This window comes from Microcaecilia unicolor, chromosome 2, assembly GCF_901765095.1.
Source record: "Microcaecilia unicolor chromosome 2, aMicUni1.1, whole genome shotgun sequence".
Taxonomy (NCBI): Eukaryota; Metazoa; Chordata; class Amphibia; order Gymnophiona; family Siphonopidae; genus Microcaecilia; species Microcaecilia unicolor.
This window is the reverse complement of record NC_044032.1, coordinates 649,285,967-649,312,745: the sequence shown is the minus strand read 5'-3', so window position 1 is coordinate 649,312,745 and position 26,779 is coordinate 649,285,967. Positions and strand designations below refer to the sequence as shown.

The 26,779-nt window shown below is 43.5% G+C and overlaps 1 protein-coding gene across 1 annotated transcript in view; it reads right to left on the bottom strand.

The window, feature by feature from the left end:
- Nucleotides 1–314: 314 nt before the first annotated feature.
- Nucleotides 315–26,779, bottom strand: part of ANKRD50 (ankyrin repeat domain 50) — a 120,625-nt gene continuing 94,160 nt past the window's right edge. Inside the window, exon 5 of the mRNA XM_030191763.1 lies at nucleotides 315–1,669. The gene's annotated coding sequence lies outside the window, so the exon portion shown is untranslated. The remainder of the gene's footprint in view (nucleotides 1,670–26,779) is intronic.

Sequence of the window (26,779 nt, the reverse complement as noted above, 5' to 3'; positions counted from 1 at the left end):
GGGTCTTTTGATGGCTTCAGTGAATACAGAAACTGGTTATTTATACGAACTAAAAGAGGAGCAGCAGGTATTCAGCTCTACCACCTGGCATTTCTGAGTGAAGTATGGTTCTGGGCATACTGAGGTATGTCATGAGAGGGAGGCAGGGCACAAAGTCCCCCAGCCTTTAGAGGGAAAGGCTCAAACAATTAGAAGGCAATTTATAAAGATTTTGGCCCTCTTTTATTCTCTGTGAATGGGCTCTGTTACTTAACATTTCTAGAGCGCTACTAGGGTTACGCAGCGCTGTACAAAATAAACAAGGAAGGACGGTCCCTGCTCAAAGGAGCTTACAATCTAAAGAACGAAATGTCGAGTTGGAGCAGTCTAGATTTCCTGAGTAGAGGCTCTGTTGGCATTGTTGGTAGCGTGACTTGATAAAAGATGCCCTTTATGTGGATAAATACCTGTTTGGCTGTGGAAAAAGTGAATTGGGAAATTGCCAGCCTCCAGTGTGAGTAAATCTACCTGTGTGTTTGGGGTACAGGAACCTTTACTCTCAAAAAGAGGGATGAGGTTAGGTTGTGTGTGTGTGTGTGTGGTTGTGATAGAACATGCGAAGATTGGAATTTTAAATCTACATGGGTACTTTGCACTTGAAATTCAACTTGCAGGTGTTTGAGTAGAAAGTACATGTAGGCCTGCAAGCATGATCGATGACCTAAATAATGCAAAAGCACGCGAGACATGATCAGCAATAAGTAGACGTGAAGAGCAAATCTTCCATTTGCCATTGTGATAATCTGCATATGCTACAACACTTCAGGTATTTGTTTCATTTTCTACAAAACAACCCCGTTTCTTCCCTTTCCCCCTTTTAAAATAATATGAGCAAAAACAAACTGCCGTGAGAAACCTAATGGACATTTCAGCCAGTGTCAAACGGAATATGTGGGTAAGTATATATCTGTCTACTTTTCAACACATCCGATTTATTTTGACTTAGGGGGTTTTTTTCTAAGGTACACTAGTGTTTTTAGCTGGCGCCAGACACCCATAATGGAAGTCTTAGCGTTCAGCTCCAGCTGATTATTAGTGTGAGCTAAAAATTCTACTGAACCTTAGTAAAAGATCCCCTTAATTTTACACGGCTGTCCTTGAGATAGTTTCTAAAGCATATGGAAAACATCGAATACGGTTGCAAGATGTGTTTTTCCCCCCCGAAATGTTTGAAATATATGAGAAATGAACACCATATTCCAATCACAGTAATGCAAATGTTATATACATTGTAAACGTCATGTCTTTTGTCATATAGAAATATAAAACAAATATCAATATAATTGCCCTGCAATATAGTTCACTGTAAGACATGCACATTAAGCACGGTAAAATCAAAATGTCTTATTCATTCAATTGTTTCTGCTTTTGTCAAGGAGATACGCTCCACCCTAGGGTTAAGAACAAGTGCTTGCATTGTGTATCAAGTAACAGCTGCACAAAATAGAAGATATACAAGGAGAAGGCAGGCTTAAACTATAGGCACATTACAATTGCCAAGTAAAGTGTACTGTAGCAATCACATTTATCTCCTCGGTGGATCTACAAGAACTGTAGGTTTCCATCCTATCAGTTGATGAATCACTTCAGTCAGAAGGTCTACGGGATCTCCTAGTCTCACAGGACTGACCTGAAAATGCAAAAACCCCAGTTAATTAATAGTACGCCTTCACATATACCAAACATGCAGTGTCTTTGTCAGTGGACATCAGTTTTTTTTTTTAAATCTCTTCCCCTCTCCTTAGATTTCTGCACCCCAAATGAAAGACATAAGAACATAAGAATAGCCATACTGGGTCAGACCGATGATCCATCAAGCCCAGTATCCTATTTCCAACAGTGGCCAATCCAGGTCGCAAGTACCTGGCAGAAACCCAAATAGTAGCAACATTCCAGAACCCCAAAGAGTAGTAACATTCCATATAGAACCCCAAAGAGTAGCAACATTCCATGTAGAACCCCAAATAGTAGCAACATTCCATACACTTTGGCACTGGATTTCACATGACAAGCACTCAACTCCCTGAGTCACAGGTGCCAGCTCTGTCGATGCTTGGGCTCCCCAATATTTTACGCTGTACTTTATTAAATTTGTAGAAGAAAGCTCCATGCTGTAGGGCAGCAGGGGAAAGCAGAAATGAGGTACTTCTGTATCTTAGCCACTGCTCCCTCCTCCTGCATCTTATTGGCTGGCTTGTCTGACCAATGAGCTGCAGGAGGAAGAAGCAGCTGCTGCTGCAGCCTACTGGCAGGCTGTGTCTCATTGATGGATTATAGGGGGAGGAGGGAACAACTGTAGCCTAGTGATAGAAGTATTTCCTGTCTACACTACCACCAATAGGGAGGGGAAAAGCAACAGAAAGTCACTGAGAAAAGAAAAAAAAAAGCCTGAGAGGGGCTCATTTTCAAAGCACTTAGACGTACAAAGTTCCATGGTAACTTGTAAGTCTGTGCTTTGAAAATACGCATCTGAGCCACCTAATTTTATTGGCATGACAATTTTAATTTATTGTAAGCCGCACTGAACCTGCTATCGAGCAGGAAAGAGCGGGGTATAAATGCTACAAATAAATGTGTTGTCAAAATAATACATTTAGCAGTTAAGGTAAAACAAAATGGAGAAGTACTGTGTGAGGAAGACAGGGGGCGAGGAAAGGGTGAAGAAATTTGAAAGGGGTTACTGGCAGGGGGAGAGAAGTCTGCTGTGAAGAGCTTGATGTAGAGAGGCTGGGTAAAGGGAACAGAGATGGAGCGGAACCGTGGGGAGAGAAACAGAGTGGCTGGGAAGGGGGTCAAAGGATTTGAAAGGGGATACTGGCTGGGAGAGAGAGAGATTTCTGCTGTAAAGGGCTGGAAGCAGCAGAAACCAGCTCTAAAGGGAAGAGAGGCTAGGTGATGAGGACAGGCAGGGACTGAGAGTGGTGCTGTGGGAGAGTAGAAACAGGCTGTGAGGGTAAAAGGAGCTCAGGGAGGAAGGATGCTGGAAGAAGGAGACAATTTGGCTGAGAGAAAGAAGCGCAGGCAGAGGGAACACAAGGTGCAGAGAAAAAAAAAGGAGCTTGAAGAGATAGTGTGGAATTGGGAAAAGAGGGGCTGAGAGAAAGGTGAGAGGAGAGGTAACGATGGAGAAAAGAGAAATGAAGGTGGGAAAAGGTAAGAAGTAGAATTAGAGGTGAGACTAGAAGGAAATGAGATGAGAGAGTACATGGAGAAAAGAGAAATGAAAAATAAAATGAGAGGTGATTGGAAAGAATTTATAAAAGAGAAGCAATATGAAAGCTGAGAGGAAACATAAGCAAAGACCAAAAATAAGCAGAGACAGAGGATAGAAAACTATAGACAGAAAGGTAAGTTTAGTAAAACTTTCTGTGCTAGTTGGGCAGGTTAAAGTGTGGAGAGTAGCTGGTATTTGCCCTTTTCCTCCAGACCTATGGTCACCAGGATAAATACGTTATTTTACTGGAGGGACATGGGGGGAGATGTGGCTTATGTGGTGGCATGGTCTGAAACATTTCCTAAACAATTTGCTCCTCTGACAACTCTGTATGGAGAGGACTTATAGTAAAGTCTCAAACTGAAAGAAGAATGGAGAGAAACATCATTTCCCTTTTTCACAGAAATAAAACAATCTCCCTCTGCCCCCCCCCCCCCCCAAGTGAGCCCAAAGAAATAGCATGGCAGCAGCAGAAGGAGAGTTAGGAGAGATAGTGGAGTTTTTTTAAGGAGAAGGGGTACATTACCTCCAAACTATGCGTTTCTTGATTTGCTTTCCCTCTTGGCTTCCTCTCTCACTTCTAGTACTGAACTCCTGACTCAGCTCAGGACAGTATGAATGACCGGGTACTGCTATAGTGGTACCCCACCTCCACATTCTTCTATACTAGTGTGCCTAACATAAGCTACAAAGCAGAACATAAGAGTAGCCATACTGGGTCAGACTAATGGTCCATCTAGCCCAGTATCCTATTTTCCGAACAGTGGCCAAGCCAGGTCACAAGTACCTGGCAGAAACCCAAATTGAAACAACACTCCATACTACAAATCCCAGGGCAAGCAGTTGCTTCCCGTGTCTGCCTCAATAGCAGACTATGGACTTTTCCTCCAGGAATTTGTCCTTTTTTAAAACCCAGATATGCTAACCGCTGTTACCACCTTCTCTGGCAAAGAGTTCCAGATCTTAACTATTCGTTGAGTGAAAAAATATTTCCTCCTATTTGTTTTACATGGAAATACTTTTAAAACAAATAGGAGGAAATATTTTTTTCACTCAACGAATAGTTGAGCTCTGGAACTCTTTGCCAGAGAAGGTGGTAACAGCGGTTAGCATATCTGTGTTTAAAAAAAAGTTTGGACAAATTCCTGGAGGAAAAGTTCATAGTCTGCTATTGAAGCAGACAGGGGAAGCAACTGCTTGCTCTGGGATTTGTAGTATGGAATGTTGCTACTCTGAGATTCTGCATGGAATCTTGTCACCCTTTAGGATTCTAGAATCTTACTATTCTTTTCTTGGAGTGTTGCCACGATTTGGGTTTCTGCCAGGTACTTGTGACCTGGTTTGGCCACTGTTTGGAAAACAGGATACTGGGCTAGATGGACCATTGGTCTGACCCAGGATGACTACTCTTATGTTCTTATTTAAAAATCACATGTGGTGGAACTGGGCTATACTCTATAAAAACAACAAAACCACACTGGATTATCTCAATCCCAAAAGAATTTGACATTTACAAGAATGGAAAACACTGGACAATTATTTTTCCACCTGATTTTATTTTATCTCTTTGCATATTCACTATTGAGGACAGCTGTCATATTTTATTTTAATCTTATTTTTATCATAATTGCAATATCATTATCTGTAATTGCTCATTTTTCTGTTTTATCTCAAGTTAATTATCTCTACTGTTACTTAATTAAGTCTATTTCATGTCTGAAATAATGTTATTGCCATTTAAGTACATAAGTAGTGCCATACTGGGAAAGACCAAAGGTCCATCTAGCCCAGCATCCTGTCACCGACAGTGGCCAATCCAGGTCAAGGGCACCTGGCACGCTCCCCAAACGTAAAAACATTCCAGACAAGTTATACCTAAAAATGAGGAATTTTTCCAGTCCATTTAATAGCGGTCTATGGACTTGTCCTTTAGGAATCTATCTAACCCCTTTTTAAACTCCGTCAAGCTAACCGCCCGTACCACGTTCTCCGGCAATGAATTCCAGAGTCTAATTACACGTTGGGTGAAGAAAAATTTTCTCCGATTCGTTTTAAATTTACCACACTGTAGCTTCAACTCATGCCCTCTAGTCCTAGTATTTTTGGATAGCGTGAACAGTCGCTTCACATCCACCCGATCCATTCCACTCATTATTTTATACACTTCTATCATATCTCCCCTCAGCCGTCTCTTCTCCAAGCTGAAAAGCCGTAGCCTTCTCAGCCTCTCTTCATAGGAAAGTCGTCCCATCCCCACTATCATTTTCGTCGCCCTTCGCTGTACCTTTTCCAATTCTACTATATCTTTTTTGAGATACGGAGACCAGTACTGAACACAATACTCCAGGTGCGGTCGCACCATGGAGCGATACAACGGCATTATAACATCCGCACACCTGGACTCCATACCCTTCTTAATAACACCCAACATTCTATTCGCTTTCCTAGCCGCAGCAGCACACTGAGCAGAAGGTTTCAGCGTATCATCGACGACGACACCCAGATCCCTTTCTTGATCCGTAACTCCTAACGCGGAACCTTGCAAGACGTAGCTATAATTCGGGTTCCTCTTACCCACATGCATCACTTTGCACTTGTCAACATTGAACTTCATCTGCCACTTGCACGCCCATTCTCCCAGTCTCGCAAGGTCCTCCTGTAATCGTTCACATTCCTCCTGCGACTTGACGACCCTGAATAATTTTGTGTCATCGGCGAATTTAATTACCTCACTAGTTATTCCCATCTCTAGGTCATTTATAAATACATTAAAAAGCAACGGACCCAGCACAGACCCCTGCGGGACCCCACTAACTACCCTCCTCCACTGAGAATACTGGCCACGCAATCCTACTCTCTGCTTCCTATCTTTCAACCAGTTCTTAATCCATAATAATACCCTACCTCCGATTCCATGACTCTGCAATTTCTTCAGGAGTCTTTCGTGCGGCACTTTGTCAAACGCCTTCTGAAAATCCAGATATACAATATCAACCGGCTCCCCATTGTCCACATGTTTGCTTACCCCCTCAAAAAAATGCATTAGATTGGTGAGGCAATTTCTGAAAATTCAATAAAATATTATATTTTTTAAAAAGCCTACTTTTTTCTTTTTATTTTAACAGAATACTAGCACAAGCGATGGAAAATATACCTACATACAAGGTGCCTAGACGTTAGTCTCTATTTCTGTGGATAACACTCTCATCCTTCCTGTCTCATCAGCTCGTAACCTTGGGGTCATCTTCGACTCCTCCCTCTCCTTCTCTACAGACTGCTAAACCCTGTCGTTTCTTTCTCTATAATATCAGCAAAATTCGCCCTTTCCTGAGCACACTACCAGAACCCTCATTCACACTCTTATCACCTCTCGCTTAGACTATTGCAACTTGCTTCTCACAGGTCTCCCACTTAGCCATCTCTCTCCTTTTCAATCTGTTCAAAATTCTGCTGCACGACTAATATTCCGTCAGTGTCGTTATGCTCATATTAGCCCTCTCCTCAAGTCACTTCACTGGCTTCCTATCCGTTTCCACATACAGTTCAAACTCCTCTTATTGACCTATAAGCGCATTCACTCTGCAGCTCCTCAGTACCTCTCCACTCTCATCTCTCCGTACATTACTCCCCGGGAACGCCATTCACTGGGTAAATCTCTCTTATCTGCACCCTTCTCCTCCACTGCTAACTCCAGACTCCGTTCCTTTTATCTTTCTGCACCATATGCCTGGAATAGACTTCCTGAGCCGGTACGTCAAGCTCCATCTCTGGCCGTCTTCAAATCTAAACTAAAAGCCCACCTTTTTGATGCTGCTTTTAACTCCTAACCCTTATCCACTTGTTCAGAACCCTTCTTTTATCATCCTCACTTTAATAATCCCTTATCTCTTGTTTGTCCTGTTTGTCTGTCCTAATTAGATTGTAAGCTCTGTCGAGCAGGGACTGTCTCTTTATGTTCAAGTGTACAGCGCTGCGTACGTCTAGTAGCGCTATAGAAATGATAAGTAGTAGTAGTACCAGAACATGTGTAAATTATAGAAGTTTTCTTAGATCTGTACTCAATTCTGTCTATCCCATCATACGTAAACAATCCATTCCGGTGTTTGGTGTCATCAGTGAAAGAGGCAAGTGCTTTATTTAACACATCTGTAATCTTACTCACAGTGGCTAGAGGCAGAAAGTTACACGTGTGAGAAATTGCATTTCCTTTATGAAATTTATATACCGTCCTTCTACAATTCTAGACAGTTTACAACAAAACTAGGCATGGAAGGTGAAATGGTGGAAGAAAGCTCACACCCTAACACTGAGAAATAGTGAGTACAGCCAGAAATTTGTAGTGTAAACAGAAGAGGGAAGCTAAGTCAAGACTAATGGAGAACGCTGAGAAAATGAGTACTTAGGTGTCACTGGCACATGAATAGTATAAGCATCCAAAGGGATTGAGAGTCTAAGGATGTGAAGGGCAATTCTATAAATAAATAAATATTTACAGTTATGTGTGCATTATGCACATAAATGAACAGACTGTGCTACTACTACTACTACTACTACTAACTAGCATTTCTAAAGCGCTACTAGGGTTACGCAGCGCTGTACAATTTAGACATAGAAGGACGGTCCCTGCTCAAAGAGCTTACAATCTAAAAGACAAGAGAACAATCTAAAGACAAGTGAACAATCTAGAGGACGAGTGAACAGTTAATCTGATAGAGTGGATAGATAGGGGCATTCTGTCTATCTAGAGCGGTTAGGCGCCGAAGGCAGCATAGAAGAGGTGAGTTTTAAGCAGAGATTTGAAGATGGGTAGGGAGGGGGCATGGCGTATGGGTAAAGGAAGATTGTTCCAGGCATAGGGTGAAGCAAGGCAGAATGAGCGGAGCCTGGAGTTGGCAGTGGTGGAGAAGGGTACTGAGAGAAGGGCTTTGTCCTGTAAATACTCGCTTAACACACAAGGGGGCATAGCTGGGATATAGGTGTGTCTCCCACTTGCACAGGTAACTTACAGAAACCTGTAAGTTATACCTGTCCCTATTGTATTTAGACCCTGCTCTCTGGCTGGCATAAGTGCAAAGGCTACCGGGTTGTGCTAACCACCTACGACCCATTATATAATAAGGGGGGGGGGGGCTATTATTAAGAATAAAATTGCAGAGCATATACAAAAACATGGACTGATGAGACAAAGTCAGCACGGATTTAGTGAAGGGAAGTCTTGCCTCACCAATCTAATGCATTTTTTTGAGGGGGTAAGCAAACATGTGGACAATGGGGAGCCGGTTGATATTGTATATCTGGATTTTCAGAAGGCGTTTGACAAAGTGCCGCACGAAAGACTCCTGAAGAAATTGCAGAGTCATGGAATCGGAGGTAGGGTATTATTATAGATTAAGAACTGGTTGAAAGATAGGAAACAGAGAGTAGGATTGCGTGGCCAGTATTCTCAGTGGAGGAGGGTAGTTAGTGGGGTCCCGCAGGGGTCTGTGCTGGGTCCGTTGCTTTTTAATGTATTTATAAATGACCTAGAGATGGGAATAACTAGTGAGGTAATTAAATTCGCCGATGACACAAAATTATTCAGGGTCGTCAAGTCGCAGGAGGAACGTGAACGATTACAGGAGGACCTTGCGAGACTGGGAGAATGGGCGTGCAAGTGGCAGATGAAGTTCAATGTTGACAAGTGCAAAGTGATGCATGTGGGTAAGAGGAACCCGAATTATAGCTACGTCTTGCAAGGTTCCGCGTTAGGAGTTACGGATCAAGAAAGGGATCTGGGTGTCGTCGTCGATGATACGCTGAAACCTTCTGCTCAGTGTGCTGCTGCGGCTAGGAAAGCGAATAGAATGTTCGGTGTTATTAGGAAGGGTATGGAGTCCAGGTGTGCGGATGTTATAATGCCGTTGTATCGCTCCATGGTGCGACCGCACCTGGAGTATTGTGTTCAGTACTGGTCTCCGTATCTCAAAAAAGATATAGTAGAATTGGAAAAGGTACAGCGAAGGGCGACGAAAATGATAGTGGGGATGGGACGACTTTCCTACGAAGAGAGGCTGAGAAGGCTAGGGCTTTTCAGCTTGGAGAAGAGACGGCTGAGGGGAGATATGATAGAAGTGTATAAAATAATGAGTGGAATGGATCGGGTGGATGTGAAGCGACTGTTCACGCTATCCAAAAATACTAGGACTAGAGGGCATGAGTTGAAGCTACAGTGTGGTAAATTTAAAACGAATCGGAGAAAATGTTTCTTCACCCAACGTGTAATTAGACTCTGGAATTCGTTGCCGGAGAACGTGGTACGGGCGGTTAGCTTGACGGAGTTTAAAAAGGGGTTAGATAGATTCCTAAAGGACAAGTCCATAGACCGCTATTAAATGGACTTGGAAAAATTCCGCATTTTTAGGTATAACTTGTCTGGAATGTTTTTACGTTTGGGGAGCGTGCCAGGTGCCCTTGACCTGGATTGGCCACTGTCGGTGACAGGATGCTGGGCTAGATGGACCTTTGGTCTTTCCCAGTATGGCACTACTTATGTACTTATGTACTAAGCTCCTACTGCATGGCCTTGGGTGCCTAAATGGAGGCTCCTTAGTTCAGACAAAGAAGAGATTGAAATAAAGGAGATTATAAAAATGTAGACTTCTCTTTATTTTACTTCCTTTATTTAGTCTTCAATTACCCCTTGATGGGGGCTATGATACCATTCTTCTGCAGGGAGGAGGAGGAGAAGGGAGAGAGGTGCTGGACCTGTGGGAAGAGGGGAGGTGCTGGACCAATGGATGGGGGGGGGGGGGGGGGGGGAAACAAAGAAAGGTGCTGGACCCGTGGGACAGAAGAGTTAAGTTTAGTTTATCTTAATGTATATTTGATATACCACCCTTCTTGCAGTTTACAATTCTTATGCAGAAAAGAAAGGGACTATAAATCTGGACAGGAAAGGAAGGAGAAGAGAAAAAAAAAACATCCTATAATACATAGCCGCTGAAAGGACAACCAGGGGGAAGGCCATGACAAACAAGTGAGCCTTCAACAAGGTCTTAAACCTGGGGTAGGATAATTCCAACTGGAGCCCCACAGGGAGGGAATTCCATAACGAGGGGGGCTATACAAAAGAATGCAGAGCATCTGGTGGACTGAAGATGAGAGCAGTGAACTGGGGGAACAGATAATTGGTGGGCTGTGGTAGAAAGGAGAGCATGCAGGGAGAGAAGCAAAGGAAGGTAAGAAGGACTGACCGCGTGAAGGGATCTATAAGCAAGCATAAGGACCTACACTGGATACGAAAAGGGAGGGGCGACCAGTGATGGAATGACAGAAGGAGAGAGACAAGATTCAACCTAGGAACAGAAGTGAGAAGGCGGATGGCTGTATTCTGGACAGTCTGTAAGTGCTTAAGAAGGAGAGAGGGGAGACCAGAAAGAGCAACATTACAGTAATCCAAGCGGGTGGTGACCAGCGAACACAACAGGGTAGCACAGGAGTGCTGGATAAGACAAGGACTGGATAAGACAAAGGGAGTAAAAACAGGACCTAACAACAGAAAAAACATGCTGTTCGAAAGAGAGGCTGGCATCCAAAGTCACTCCCGAGTATTTCATGGAGTCAACCAGAAGAAGAAGAGGTGAGCCCCGGTGGGTAGGCACAGCAGAGGACGAGGAAAGATGGCCCGTTACTCTGAGGGCAAGTAACTTGGAGGGGTTCAAGATTAAGTGGTGGAAGGTTAACCGGCTCAATGTGTCCAGACAAGACTGAAGCAGGGTGAGATCAGGACAACCGGGATCCTGAATGGAAACCAGGAGGATGTCGACTACATAGACATAAACCCGAAAAGGACTGAATCGAAAAGATCAAGAGAGAAAGAAAAATGTTAAACAGAGGAGATAAGACAGAACCCTGCGGAACCCCACAAGGAAGAGGGCAGGTGTCCGACCTAGAGGTAGGAAGAGATAGTAAGACCGCACTGAAGGAAGGGATGAAAAACAGCGTTCCTGTAACACCAACAACCAGGCAAGTAGGAAGGAATAGCTGATAAGGTCAAATGCTGTAATTAAATCCAAGGAAACCCAAAGAGCTATCTTACCACCATCAAAAGTTGTGAATATCATTGAGCAGTGAGGTGATGATGGTTTCCATTGAGTATACGAAAATCAACTGAAAGGGGTACATGGAATTAGAGTCTTTCACATGTTGCAAGAGCTGGTTTTAAACCACCTTCTCACCAGTTCTGACAGAAAAAAAATGATGCGAGACAGGCTGGTAATTGCTGGGCACTGTAGGATCTAAGATGGACTTTTTAAGAACCAGTTTGAGGACTGCACACTTCCAGACCAATGGGAGCTCAGCAGTGGAAAGGCTTTGGTGGACCATGGCAAAGGAAAGTGGCAGGAGACCATGAGAGGAAACAGTAACCCACCCAGAAGGTGTAGGGTCTATAAGGTAACTGTTCTTACATGTAGAGGCGACCATTTTATCATACTGCGTCAGTGACGGTAGGACAAAATCGGACCATGAGTGAGAGGGATAGAGGGAGACTGGCCAGATTTGGGGGGGGGCGGGGGGAGGAAATGCAGATAGATAGAGAAGCAGAGGAAGGCCTACCAAGAAGAGGGAAATGTGGGAAGGGAGCCTGGACAGCATCAACTTTAGAACAACTGCTTTGAGGTTGGAAGTGGCAGCGAGGGACATGTGGAGGGGCATAATCGAAAGGGGCGCCCAAGTTTTCCTGACAGGCGAAGGGGATGGGCATCTATCTTTCGTTTCGATAATACAGTCGGGGACGCCCAAATCGTGAAATTTAGGTCAACCTTAGAGATGGTCATCCTTACAGATGGTCGTCCCCGATTTTCGGCGATAATGGAAACCGAGGACGCCCATCTCAGAAACGACCAAATCCAAGCCATTTGGTCATGGGAGGAGCCAGCATTCATACTGCACCAACCCTAGGGGGCACTGCAGTGGACTTCATAAATTGCTCCCAGGTGCATAGCTCCATTACCTTGTGTGCACAGCTCCATTACCCCAACCCCCCCCCCAAAAAAAAACCACTCCCCACAACTGTACACCACTACCATAGCCCTTATGGGTGAAGGGGGGCACCTACATGTGGGTACAGTGGGTTTCTGGTGGGTTTTGAAGGCCTCACATTTACCACCACATGTGTAAGAGGTGGAGGGGGGTGATGGGCCTGGGTCTGCCTGCCTGAAGTGCACTGCACCCACTAAAACTGCTCAAGGGACCTGCATACTGCTGTCATGGAGCTGGGTATGATATTTGAGGCTGGCATAGAGGCTGGAAAAAATATTTTAAAAAAATTTTTTTTGAGGGTGGGAGGGGGTTAGTGACCACTAGGGGAGTAAGGGGTGGTCATTCCCGATTCCCTCCAGTGGCCATCTGGTCATTTAGGGCACATTTTTGTGGCTTGGTTGTAAGAAAAAAAGGACCAGGTAAAGTCGTTCAAGTGTTCAGGGACGCCCTTCTTTTTTCCATTATCGGTCGAGGATGCCTATGTGTTAGGCACGCCCCAGTCCCGCCTTTGCTACACTTCTGACATGCCCCCGGGAACTTTGGTCGTCCCCGCGACGAAAAGCAGTTGAGGATGCCCAAAATCGGCTTTCGATTATGCCAATTTGGGTGACCCTGTGAGAAGGACGCCCATCTTGTGCGATGTGTCGAAAGATGGGCGCCCTTCTCTTTCGAAAATAAACCTGATAGTAACTATGGTGTGAAGCTCACAACTTAGAGGGACTGTAGTGTAAAGTCTGAGTATAATGGGAATGAGCTGCTTGCAACTGCGACTTACGCCAGAAGTATTCAGACCTACGGAGGTGATGCTTCAGAAATGGGGATAACCCTGGTACCATGATTTACAACGTAGAACAACATCGACAGTATGGGAAGGGACAGGATCAGAAACGTAGCTTCAGAAAATAGTGTCCCAAAGATCTGACTGGACAGCGAGAGAACAGGAAGGAAAATCAGAAGGAAAAGTCCATAGACCATTACTAAATTGACTTGGGATAAGCAGCATAAAATGTATTGAACTTTTTCGGGATCTTGCTAGGTATTTGTGGCCTGGATTGGCCACTGTTGGAAACAGGAATGCTGGGCTTGATGGACCTTTGATCTGCCCCAGTGTGGCAATACTTATGTTTTTATGTACTTATATGTAAGTTGGAAAAAAATAGGCAAAAGGGTATAGAGGTCAGCCACTTTGAATGCAGCATGGAGACAATTTGCTTAGGGCAAAAGTGTAAAGGCTGGGGAAGTAAAAGAGAAAAGGATTTCACAAAGTGATCCAAACAGGAGATTGGAAGAAAGGAAAACTGGGAAAGCATAAGTAGATCTGCAAGGCGGGCCAGGACAAGGTCCAAGACCTGACCCACACAATATGTAGGGAATGGAACATATTGCTGGAGGCCCAGGTCAGAGAACAGGGAGAGCAAAAGCTTGTCATATCCCCAAGGATGATCAGATTAGGAAATCAAGTAACAATATTAGAAAAGCACTAGCAAAGAAGAATTACTGGACGAATGGAAGGGAGAGGAAGGCAAAAAGGGGAACCAGCAGGAGAGCAGGAAATGAGAAAGCGGGGCCTAGTGACAGGGAGAAGAGCCAGGCGGCGATGCCCTCCAAAGACCAGCACTGCAGACATCAGGGAGCCAGCGGAAGATAAGAGACTCACCACAAGGAAGCAGAGCAGGAATACCCAAGGGAGTGTCCCCAGATGGGAAGGTCAGTGGGAAAGAAGGGCCACTTGTCATCGCCCAGGAGTCGCCCCAAGGAGCACGTCCTGGCTCCTTGGGTAGACGCCGCTACCAGAATCCCAGAAATAGTGGAGGGGATCTGATGTCACTTACACATGCCACCAATGGGTGGGGCTAATGGCGGGAGGTTGAGCCGGGCATCCAAACAACTGTGCAGGGTCTGGGAAAACAAAATAACACAAAGCAGCAAAATCAGCAGCAGATAGAGCAGCAAAAAAAAAAGAAATAGCACAATAATAAACAGGAGAGGTGAGTTGTGGACGCCGCTACTAGGATCTTAGAAATAGTGGAGGGGATCTGACATCACTTACACACGCCATCAATGGGTGGAGCTAATGGTGGAGGTTGAGCCGGGAGTCCAAACAACTGTGCGGGGTACATGCCATCAATGGGCAGGGCTAATGGTAGGAGGTTGAGACAGGTAGGAAAAGAGATGCTGGACCAAGGGGATGAAGGAAGAGGGAGTCAAATACTGAACCCACTGCAGGAAGGAGAAAGAGAAGAGAAGGCAGGTGAGCCAGATGCTAGAATGGGAGGGGGAGGGGTGGGGAAGAGGGAGAGAAGCTGTGTGGGGTTGGGGAAGAGAGAGACACATTGGTGTGGAGGAGGAAGAGAGGGGAGAAGCTGGATATAGGGAGGTATACAGAAATAGAGAGGAGATGATGTGAATGGGGGGGGGGGGGTGGCATAGGGACAGGGACACAAAGGGGAGATGCTGCATGGGCATGGTATATGAATAGGGGGCAATGCTGGACACAGGAAGGGGTATATGGACACAGAGGGGAGATGTTAGACATGGGGAAGAATAGGAACACAGATGCGGATATGGGGGGTATAGGGACATAGAAGAATAAATGTTTGACATGGGAGAGGATACAGACAGAGAGGTGATGATGGATGTGGGGATATGAACACAGGGGAGATACTGAACAGGAACGTATAGGGACACAGAGAAGTGTGATGCTGAACATGGGGGGCGATAGGGATACAGATGGAAGTTGGATGGTGGACATGGAGACAGAAGAGATGTCAAATGGACAGGAGACCCTGGTGAGCGAGTTAAGAGAAGACAGAGGGAAGCAGAAACCAGAGTCTGAGACCAACATTATTTAAAATATAAAACGACCAGATTGTTGGATTATTTGTAGTAAATAATTAGCAGATTTTAGTACACACAGCTTCAGCTTTAGAAATGTTAATTTCTTTCTTCATCTCTCTCTCATTCACCCCTGAATAATTCACTGCTGAGTCACTTTAAAGTTGAAGTAACAAAACATCTGTTTACTCACAGTTTGTAGTTAGATTATAATCAGACAGGCTTATATATACATATTACTATACATTTGTATTATCAGCTCCTTCCATGTGCTTAGATGGTAATGGATGCTCACACCACCATAGATCCTCTCAGGTTAGGAGAGATCATGAGCTCCATGTGCTCCATGTGCTGCATCTGCTGTGTCTAACCCCCACAGGAAGTTGCATAGCTATGTGACCTCTCTAAGTAATTCACATCAGAGGTCACAGAGTAATCACAGAGAAATAATAGGTGACAGGCAATGCATGCAAAATACAATTACATTCCAACAAACCCCTTCTCATGCATAACTGTCATGCAATTATTTATTCATACAAAGTCCAAGCTTTATACGCAGATTCACAAAATGTTCTCTGGGTAACGGTTTGGTCATGATGTCAGCTGTCATCTCACTGGTGTGACAATAGTGTAGACTGATGACCCCTTCTTTCGCCAACTCTCGCACGTTGTGGTATTTCGTTGCGATGTGCTTGGTGCGTGACTGAACCTTGTCATTCTGTGACAGTCGGATGCAGCTCTGATTATCTTCCATTATCTGGATTGGTCTCTTTTCAGCTATTCCAAAATCCAGCAAAAGTTTTTCAATCCACATCAGTTCTCTGCACGCTTCCGATACGGCCACGTATTCAGCTTCTGTAGAAGACAAACTCACAATACTTTGTTTATGACTGGCCCATGAAATTTGTACATTTCCATACATAAACACATATCCACTTGTGGATTTATAATCAGAATAATCTCCTGCCCAATCTGAATCACAGTAACATATTAGTTTTGGATTACTATTGGCTGAAATCTTTAATTTACAATCAATGGTACCCTTTAAATACCTTACCATCCTTTTAACTGCAGTCCAATCTGATTTGGTAGGTGAGCTGACCCTTCTGCTCAAAATTCCTACTGCATTTGCTATATCAGCCCTGTATGTGGTAGCTAGATATAAAAGCTTACCTATGGCTGATCTATATTGGATGTTATCTGGTAAAGGTTCTCTTACTGTTTCATCCTTCAGAAAATCAGTGATCATGGGAGTGCTTACAACTTGGGCATCTTGCATACCTAAACTTTCAATAAGCTCATTTATTTTCTGCTTCTGGCTTAGAAGATAAGAACCATCATTTTGTTTCTCAATTTCTATACCAAGATAGTATGACACATTACCCAGTTCTTTTATCTCAACATTGAGGTTTAAACACTTTACAATGTCCTTGTACTCTTGCTCACTTTTGCTTGCAATGAGCAGATCATCAACAAAAGCTAAAATGTATGCATATTGTCCATTTCTGCACCTAGTGTACAAGCATTTATCTGCTTCACCTTGCTTAAATCCTAAATTTGTCAATATTTCATGCAATTTTTCATTCCAACATTTTTCACTTTGCTTTAATCCATAAAGACCTTTGTTTAATTTACACACTAGCTGTCTTTGTTTTGTATTTATGAAACCTGTTGGCTGTTCCATATACAAGTCTTCAGTTATATCTCCGTGAAGAAACGCTGTTTTCACATCAATGTGGTTGACTTGCATGCCTTTTGAGACTGCAATGCTCAGAAGTGTTCTTATTGTCGTGTGTTTCACTACAGGTGCAAACACTTCATCAAAATCTTCTCCATATTTTTGAAGATATCCCTTTGCCACTAATCTGGCTTTATACCTTTCCACTTTTCCTTGTGCATTCCTTTTTAACTTGAATACCCATTTGCATCCTATAGCTTTCTTGCCAGGAGGTAATTTTGTAAGAATCCAAGTATTATTTTTATCCAATGCATCAATTTCTTCTTGTGCAGCTTTATGCCATTCAGCAGCTTCTTCTGCTGGCATTTTCTCAATCTCATCCCATGTTAAGGGCTCTTGAGCTTCTGCTGACTTTGTTAGGTAAGACAGTCTTGGGGGTGGAACACCTTTGTTTTCCCTGGATGAGCGTCTGACAACAGGTTGGTCTGACCTTTCCGCATCCTCTAAATCTGAGAGTTCTTCTCCAATTGATTCCCCTTCTCCAACTGTACTGTCTTCTTCAATGATCCTTTCTGTGTCTGCTTCCTCTGTCTGTTCCTCGTTAGATACAGATGAGTTGCTTTCAGACATCTGCCTTGGTATGGCATTTATATACACTGGCATGTCTATTATGGTTCTATTTTCATATTCTGGATGATAAGGCTCATCTGGGATAATCCAGCCTTTATCAACCCTTTTGTTTTCATCAAAATATGTAACATGTCTTATGCCAACAATGCCAGTTTTCAGATTCAAAATTCTATATCCTTTGTGTCCTGGAGTATAGCCAACTAAATGCCCCTTTCTGTTGTGGAATCCAGCTTATGCCTTCTTTGTTTTGGTACATGAGCATATGCTGTACTTCCAAATGTTCTTATGTGTGACAGGTTTGGCTTCCTACCATGCCATGTCTCATGTGGTGTGCGCTCAGCGCCTTTAGTTGGCATTCTGTTTTGTAGGTACACTGCTGTGAGAATGGCTTCCCCCCATAGTCTTTTAGGGAGATTGCTATCTGACAGCATACATCTGGTCATTTCCACAAGTGACCTAAATTTTCTCTCTGCAACAGAATTTTGCTCTGGTGTATAAGCTACTGTTGTGATATGCTGAATGCCTTCTTGTTCTAGAAATGTGCGCATGCTTTGTGAAGTGAACTCACCACCATTGTCGGTCTGAAGAACCTTTGGTTTTCTTTCAAATTTATTGCTCACCATGGCTACGTATTTCTTCAGCATGTCTGTGACTTGACTTTTTTCTTTCAGCAAATAGGCCACACAATATCTAGAGAAATCATCCAAGAATATTAGCACAAATCTGTTATTTCCCAATGATGGGATATTAAACGGTCCACATAAGTCACTGTGTATTAAGTCCAGCACTTTATTACTCCTATTTCCTGTGTATGCAGGAAATGAGGGTCTCACACCTTTTTGAGTAACACAGTCTATGCATTTCTCCATTTTACCAGCATCTGCACTTATCTGAATGCCGGTGGCCAGTTGCTTACTGTAAAGATCCTGGATCACCTTAGAATCACGATGTCCCAGGCGGCGGTGCCAGATTTCCAGACTACATTTACCATCATTCTTCCTTACTTGCGCCATATGTGAGGCTTCACCTGAAATGTTCAGCTTATAAACATCATTATGCATAAAAGCTTCAGCATACACTTCATCATTTTTAGAGATTGTGCACTTACTGTTTTCAAAATGAATCGCAAATCCCTTCTTATCTAATGTAGATACACTAAGCATATTGCAAACTGCTTGGGGAATATACAAGACATCACTTACAGGAATTTCTTTAACTTCATTAGACACTTTGCATTTTAAGAATCCAATACCTTTTGCTTGGATCTTAGCAGTCCCTGCGTTTGCAGTTTTAAGAATACCTTCCTCTGGACACATTTCCTGAAAGAAATCCTTACAATTGGTTAAATGGCATGTGCTCCCCGAATCCAAAATCCAAGTACTTTCATTTGAATTATTATTTACCATAGTCAAAGATTTTTCTGCCATTAGAAAGCCCTTGTGTTTATCTTTGTCCTTCATACATTTCCTGGTTTGAAAATTCTTTAGTTCCATTGGCTTAGGTGAGCTAGAGGGAGTGTTTTGTGTTTCCTTACACCATTTAGATACATGTCCCTCCTTTCCACATGAGTAGCAAATCAGCTTGCCCTTGGGTGGTGTTTTCCCATAGCTCCGCCTTCCTCTGTTCTTTGCCAAGAAATTTGTTTCATTTCTCTCTGACTGACTTTGAGAACACATCTCCTCAGAATCATTTATTATGCATTCCTGCCTTAGTTTTGATGTTGCCTGTTCAAAAGATTGCCCTTCAATGGCCTCATTTACAGACCTAAAAACATCAAACTTCTTTGATAGTGAGGTAAAAAGAAATGCTCTTTTCAATGCATCACACATGGGAATTCCAGAAAGTTCTAGCTTTTGAAATGAAGACATAAGATACATAATGTGATCATTACATTTACTTTTATCCCTTAATTTGGTTTCATTCAACTCTGCCAGCCAAATTGGTTGCTGCTTTGCATATGTAGTTGCATACATAGTTCTCAGTTTATATAAAATGTCCTTTGGTGTATCTTTTCCCTCCACTAATATGGCTTGTTTCTCTGAGAGAGCTTCCAAAAGCATGCACTTCACATAATAGTTTGCATTGTCCCATTCAGCCATATTTTCAGCTGTTCTGTCTTGGTCTAAGCATATATCTAATCTTTTTGCTCGAAGGAGACATATGAATCTTAGTTCCCACTGCTGATAATTAAACTCAGTTAATTTAGGCACCTTGAGAGAATAGAACAATGGTGAATTTCTTCCCTCAGCCATTTTCTTAGCCTTCTGTCTGCTGTGTGGGGGGAGAGAGAGAGACAGACTGAATCTTTCCTTTAAAACTTAAGAGAAAAATGTGGCCTTTTTTTCTGCCTGGTAATATTTCTCTTCTTTTTCAATTCCTGGACCCTGGGCCCATAACCCTTTTGTTGGATTATTTGTAGTAAATAATTAGCAGATTTTAGTACACACAGCTTCAGCTTTAGAAATGTTAATTTCTTTCTTCATCTCTCTCTCATTCACCCCTGAATAATTCACTGCTGAGTCACTTTAAAGTTGAAGTAACAAAACATCTGTTTACTCACAGTTTGTAGTTAGATTATAATCAGACAGGCTTATATATACATATTACTATACATTTGTATTATCAGCTCCTTCCATGTGCTTAGATGGTAATGGATGCTCACACCACCATAGATCCTCTCAGGTTAGGAGAGATCATGAGCTCCATGTGCTCCATGTGCTGCATCTGCTGTGTCTAACCCCCACAGGAAGTTGCATAGCTATGTGACCTCTCTAAGTAATTCACATCAGAGGTCACAGAGTAATCACAGAGAAATAATAGGTGACAGGCAATGCATGCAAAATACAATTACATTCCAACACAGATCACAAAAGGTAGAAAAATATTTTTATTTTTCATTTTGTGATTGGAGTATGTCAGATCTGAAATGTACATCATGCCAGAGCTGGTGTCAGACATGGCTGGGGCCCAAGGCAGAAATTTGGGAGGGGACTCCCAAAGCCCACTATCAAGCTGCACTTTCTTCAGCTTCTGGCAGGCTTGGGGCTCTCTCTGACCAGGGGGTCCAGGGCAGTTGCCCTAGTCACACTCCCCTAACACCATCCCTGGCATGTTCTGTCTTTTTATATTTTGCACAGTACAGGAGGAAATGCATCTCTTTCTATATCTCTGGTGTTGTACAACATGCAAGGTCTGGCTTCTTGGGGTTTTGGTTTAATTTATGTTTATAGTTTGTGGTCACTTATTCTGTATTTGATATTTGTGTTCTGTGTATGTGTCCAAGGTATCCTGTTAGTAATGAATTTTCTAGGTAGCATTCTGTAGTAATTTGGTTTGTTCAGTTTTACAGATAGATGTATTGATTTTATAGGGCTTCACTGCAATATTTAGGGCCCTAAAATATCATATGTAGGATCTTTGGTTTAGAAGATATTGTTAGCATGGTAATGACTTTTTGTTTTATAGATTTTTGTATTACCTTACAAAATGCCCGCTATTGAGATTACATTAGAAACAAAAATGTCTTTGTATGGTGAGTTTTATGGGGAAATATCCTAGCTCTGTATCCACTGTTGGGGGAGGGCCAGGGGGTTCTGTGGATGAAGAATGTATTTGACTTTTTTTTTGTTACATTTGTACCCCGCGCTTTCCCACTCATGGCAGGCTCAATGTGGCTTACATATTGTATACAGGTACTTATTTGTACCTGGGGCAATGGAGGGTTAAGTGACTTGCCCAGAGTCACAAGGAGCTGCCTGTGCCTGAAGTGGGAATTGAACTCAGTTCCTCAGGACCAAAGTCCACCACCCTAATCACTAGGCCACTCCTCCACTCCAGATACCATATGGTGGAACCAGGTCACTCTTTCTCAGTGTCTCTTCATTCTACCAGATCGGGATCCTTCCCCCTTCACTGTGGAGTTCTGCAAGGATCTGTATTGTCACCCATTCTTTTTAACATCTTTCTCAGTTCCTTGGTTACTCTAATCCAATCTTTTTCTGTCAAGTGTTATGCCTATGGAGACAATGTTCTTCTCGTCTTTGTCCAAGATTCTTATAACCCTGACCTCATTACTCTTTGGTCTTGTTTGGATGCTATTGATAGCTGGCTCTCCTCTAACCGCTTGATCTTAAACCCTTCTAAGATACTTGCTTTATGCGTGACAGGACACACCTCTTTCTCTCCTGTAGCTCCTACTGTTTGTAACTCTCATCTTCAGTTAGTTGATTCCATGAATTGAGAGAGTAATACTTGACTCACAACTCTTTTGAGCAACACATTTCTTCAGTTGTAAAATCTTGTTTCTATTCTCTTCATCTTATCTGTTCCTTACGCTCTTACCTTGATGATGACTCATGTGCTACTCTACTGTGCTCACTTGTTGCTTCCCTTCTAGACTACTGTAACATTGTTCTCTCCAGTCTCCCCAATGTTCTCCTCAAATGTCTTCACACCATTCAGAATACTGCTATCCAACATCTTACCCATGTACACAGGTCAGACCATGTTTCTCCCCTTCTGTCAAATCATCACTGGTTATCCATTCCTTTTCACAATTTTCATGCTAGCCTATAAGGTTCTTTATACAGGTACTCCCCCTATCTTTCCTCTCTTATTCCCCCTAAGTCCCTTTACGTGCCTTTTGTTCCACCACTGTCCACTGGCTGTCGGTACCCCCGTCCACTGTTCCAGGCTCAAATCAACCCGTTATTCTGTGTTCTTCTGCACTGCCCCCTTCTTGTGGAACTCCCTCCCAACAGGGCTTCGTACCGAACAGTCTTATGCAAGATTCAGGATGTCCTTAAAAGCTCATTTGTTTTCCCTAGCTTTCCTCATTCCTTTGGAAGAAGGGTGCCCTTCAGATGATGTTAGTGTGTTTATCTTTTTTTTTTTTCTTCTGTTCTACTCCTCCTTTTGCTTTCTCTCCTTTGAGTTCCTTTCCTTTCCTTGATTTCATTGTAAACCACTTTGATTTCTGTATGAAAGCTGGTATATCAAATGCGCAATAAACTAAACAATGGTGGATGAAGAGTGCAGTTTTTTGTATTTCCCCTAGTCCTCAATGTGGCCTGCAGCCACTGAAGCGCTACACCGCTACCCTCATTGCAGTTATTGGGAGCGGTGTAGGGGTGGAACATGAGGTGGATCACAAGCAGGGCATGGATGCATCAGGTGGTGTGGTTTTCTGGCACCTTTGTAAGTGGATCTAAACACCAACCCAGAGCTAATAGAATATCACCACTATTGACTCATCAACCAAAAAAGTGGGACAGGGAGAGAGTAGAGGGGAGGGGATGTTTGTGAAGGGGGAGGGGAGATGGGGGTTTTGTTGATTCTTGCTCTGTATTATTGTTTTCTATTTGTGATTTATAAACGACAATTGTACAGAATATTGTTCCTTTTTATACTTTCATAAAAAGATTTAACTGTTTGAGGCTTGTGCGGATGGGGTCAGAGCGTGAGGGGACGGGGACAGTGCTCGTGGGAATGGGGACAAATTCTGTTCCCATGTCATTCTCTAAGCTATAGGGACAACAAAGGTTCTTAATACCAGCTTGGCTAGTTTCTACAAGGAACACTTTCACCCTGCACTCAGTCAATGCCTACTACTACTACTACTTATCATTTCTAAAGCGCTACTAGACGTACGCAGCGCTGTACACTTGAACATGAAGAGACAGTCCCTGCTCGACAGAGCTTACAATCTAATTAGGCAGTCTGTTATAAGACTGACTTCATATGTAGCAATTCTGTTACACATGTAAATGGCATACTTCTCCAAACTCCACATCCAAGAGGAACCATTGAAGGAGCCTAAATTCAATGCCCACACCACAGGAGATTTTCCGGAGCACCCTTCCAACCAACCTATCTGTACCTTGACTGTGTAAACTTTCTGTGCCCTGCTCCTCAGTTTTCAGTGTCCCTGGGGAATCCAACTTCAATCCCCCCCCTCCAACCACTTAGCACTGGGGTATGATCATCCATTGGAGAGCAACACGTTTCACCAGTTTAATACATAAACCTCATGAAAAAGTCTCATTTTTATCAATTATATTCCCATGAAAAGAGGGGATGGGGCCAGGCAGGTAGTGATGGTTTGCAGACCACCAAAGAACAGTTTTAAACCCTACCTTCCTTTTTCTATGAAATCAGTGCATGAACTACTACTACTACTACTATTTGGGAATCTTCCTCACCATCAGTTTCTGTTCAGCCCAACAAGAGTTAAGCCTTGTAAATCCTACGGAGATCAACTGCAAGTTGTGGCACATTATATTCTGTCCCTTTACTCCTGCAAAGACCGTCCTATCTAGTCTGAAATTCATCATCTGAAGTGACATCTCTATGATATTCCTTACCAACAAGTTCATTTAATTGTACACTGGCCATGCCCTGCAAAGGTTTAATAGAAGGACTGCGGGGGGACTGCTGGTTTTCCTAACTGGTATTCTATCACACTCCACAGCAGTTAGGGCAGCAGGCTTTCAGCTGGCACAACTGTTCCTGAAACTAAAGCCACTAAGGCCAGAATTATGCTTTGCAAGACCCTACCTTTGTGACCATTAGAAGTAGCATTAAATACATACACACAATACTTTTAACAAAAATAAACAGAATAGACTGCTTCCAAATTCAGGTGATTGTATGTGTGGCCACTGTCCTAGAAGTGACTCAAGGTCTTCATAACTTTTTGCTGAGGGCTAAATCCATCAGGTTCATGACTGCTGAGTTCGAAGATCTTCCAGGGTCAGAGTTACTCTACTGAACAATTTTGCCTGGGTAGACTTGATATAAGAGGGTGGGATTTGTACCTGTAAAGCCTGGCTGGCAAGTCTGACCAATGGGTTGTAGGGGGATGTACATACTTAGGCTTTAACTCCCATCTAGATTTAATTTGGTTGTCTAAGAGAGCAAAGAATTTTTCACTTTATTGTTTAAGCTCAGCAAAAATTGTAGGTCTAATTTGATTGCAGGGGTGCATAATATATCTCCTGGGTCCACCCCAGCTCCACCTCTGGGCCACCCTGACTCTGCCTAGACAGAGCTGTGTAGAGTTACCATATTTTGCCCCCCAAAAAGGAGGACACATGCCCCACCCTTTCACGGCCACCCCGCCCCCTTTTGCGCCCTCGCTCTGCCCCCTTTCACGCCCTCGCTCCGCCCCGTCACATTTTCTCCTCCCCCCTGTCACACACCCCGTCACTCCCCCTCACCCCTGTCCCCTTACCTTACTACTGCCCTGATGGTCTAGTGACCTCTTCGGGCAGGAAAGAGCCCCCTCTTTCTTGCCCGGAGCGCTGCCCTGCATGAATCCTTCCTGTTCCTGATCTTGGCGCCGATTCAAAATGGCCGCCGAGACTTGAAGTCTCGTGAGGTCACTTCAACTCTCGGCGGCCATTTTGAATCGGCGCCGAGATCACAAACAGGAAGGATTCATGCAGGGCAGCGCTCCGGGCAGGAAAGAGGGGGCTCTTTCCTGCTCTGAAGGCGGAAGAGGTCACTAGACCACCAGGGCACTAGTAAGTAAGGGGAGGGGAGGCTAGCAATCTGCCCATTTGTCCAGAAATCCGGACTAACGGGAAGATTGGCAAAACCCGCCCGGTTGCCCGGATGTCCTCAAAAAGAGGACATGTCTGGGTAAATCCGGACATATGGTAACCCTAGAGCTGTGGCAGTCTCTACCAATATTCAGTGGCATTGACTGGTTAAGTGCTGCCGGATATCCACGGACAACCCACTGAGGGTAATTTAACTAAGTCGCGCCTCTCCTATTGATTAAATCACTTTGAATATTTTCCCCTATATACTCGGCATGTTTCCACTATTGCTGCTAAATCTTTTTTTTCATAGAATTTATTCCATGTTAACCGACTTTCTTTGGAAACTGAAACTGCCTCATTGCTCCCTTAAAAATCTTAGGGGCCCTTTTACTAAGTCACGAAGGCGCCTACACACGCCCAATCTGCGCCAAAATGGAGTTAGCACCTGGCTACGCGTGGCCCTTGAGGTAATTTCATTTTTGGCGCCCGTCTGCTACGTACGTTCGAAAAATAATTTTTAGTTTCTGACGCGCGTCTGCTACGCGTGCAGGTCATTACTGCTCGGTTAATGCATTAGACCTCACCACTAAGTCAATGGCTGGAGGTAAGGTCTCAGATCCAAAATGGACGCATGCCAATTTTTATTTTGCTGAACGTCCATTTTCAGCAAAAATTTTAAAAAGGCATTTTTTACAGGCGCGCTGAAAAATGGATCTGCGCGCACCCAAAACCCGCGCCTACACTACCGCAGGCCATTTTCAGTGCACCTTAGTAAAAGGACCCCTTAAGCTCTACTCTCAAAGGGGGGGGGATTCCTATATTTTTCCTATACCAACCAGGTTATTTGCTATAGTAAACATGTAAATGAATCAGAAAGGATGGGATGGATGTAGTCCTGACCTGGGTCAACACAGAAAAGGGTTAGCTCTCCAATTTGATCTCAAACTTAGGGCAGCCATACCAATTATTCCTGTAGCTAAGAGAACCAGATTATGGCAGCTACTCAGAAGAGTCTGTTTTTTTCGTGAACCAGAGATTGATCGTGTAGAACCTGCATCTGGTTACCTGTTCAGGATTGGCTCATGCCCAATAGCTATTAACACGGGAGAACAGCTGCAGTTTAACAACACTGGAAAGAAATCTGACAGACCGTATGGTTCAACCCCTGTATAACTATAAATATCAACTCTATTTATTGGCTGTCATGATGGGCTCAACAAGGAATCAAATCTTTGTGGGACGCATACATAGCAGGCTGCTTAATACTCTCTGCTGAACTCTCAATTTCATAAATAAAAACAGCTGGTGCACTGTATTAAAGGTACAGCCCCAGACTGATCTTTGTCAGGATGCTGTTCCAGATAGTTATTCTGGGGGAATTCTGTGTGGATTCTGCACTTGCTGTGTGGAATTCTGCAAAGGCACCAGCGTAAGGGTCTCTCCTCAGTCTCTCTCACCCTCCCCTGCAAAGATCACATGACAACAGGAGGAGGAAGTGAACCGTTGCACATCAGGTCACTTCCTTCCTCCTCCTCTGCTGGTCCTAGACTCGACTGTTTATGTGAACAACGCAGGCCGCTATACAGCCCCATGGTTCACATAAACAGCTGGGTCTACTACTACCACTATTTAGCATTTCTATAGCGCTACAAGGCATAGGCAGCGCTGCACAAACATAGAAGAAAGACAGTCCCTGCTCAAAGAGCTATGTAATAAAAGTGAGCCAAGTATAGGACAATCAAGCCATTGTGACATCACTGATGAGGTTGGCTCTTATTGGTGGACTGAGGCATTATGACATCACAATATCACCTCTGA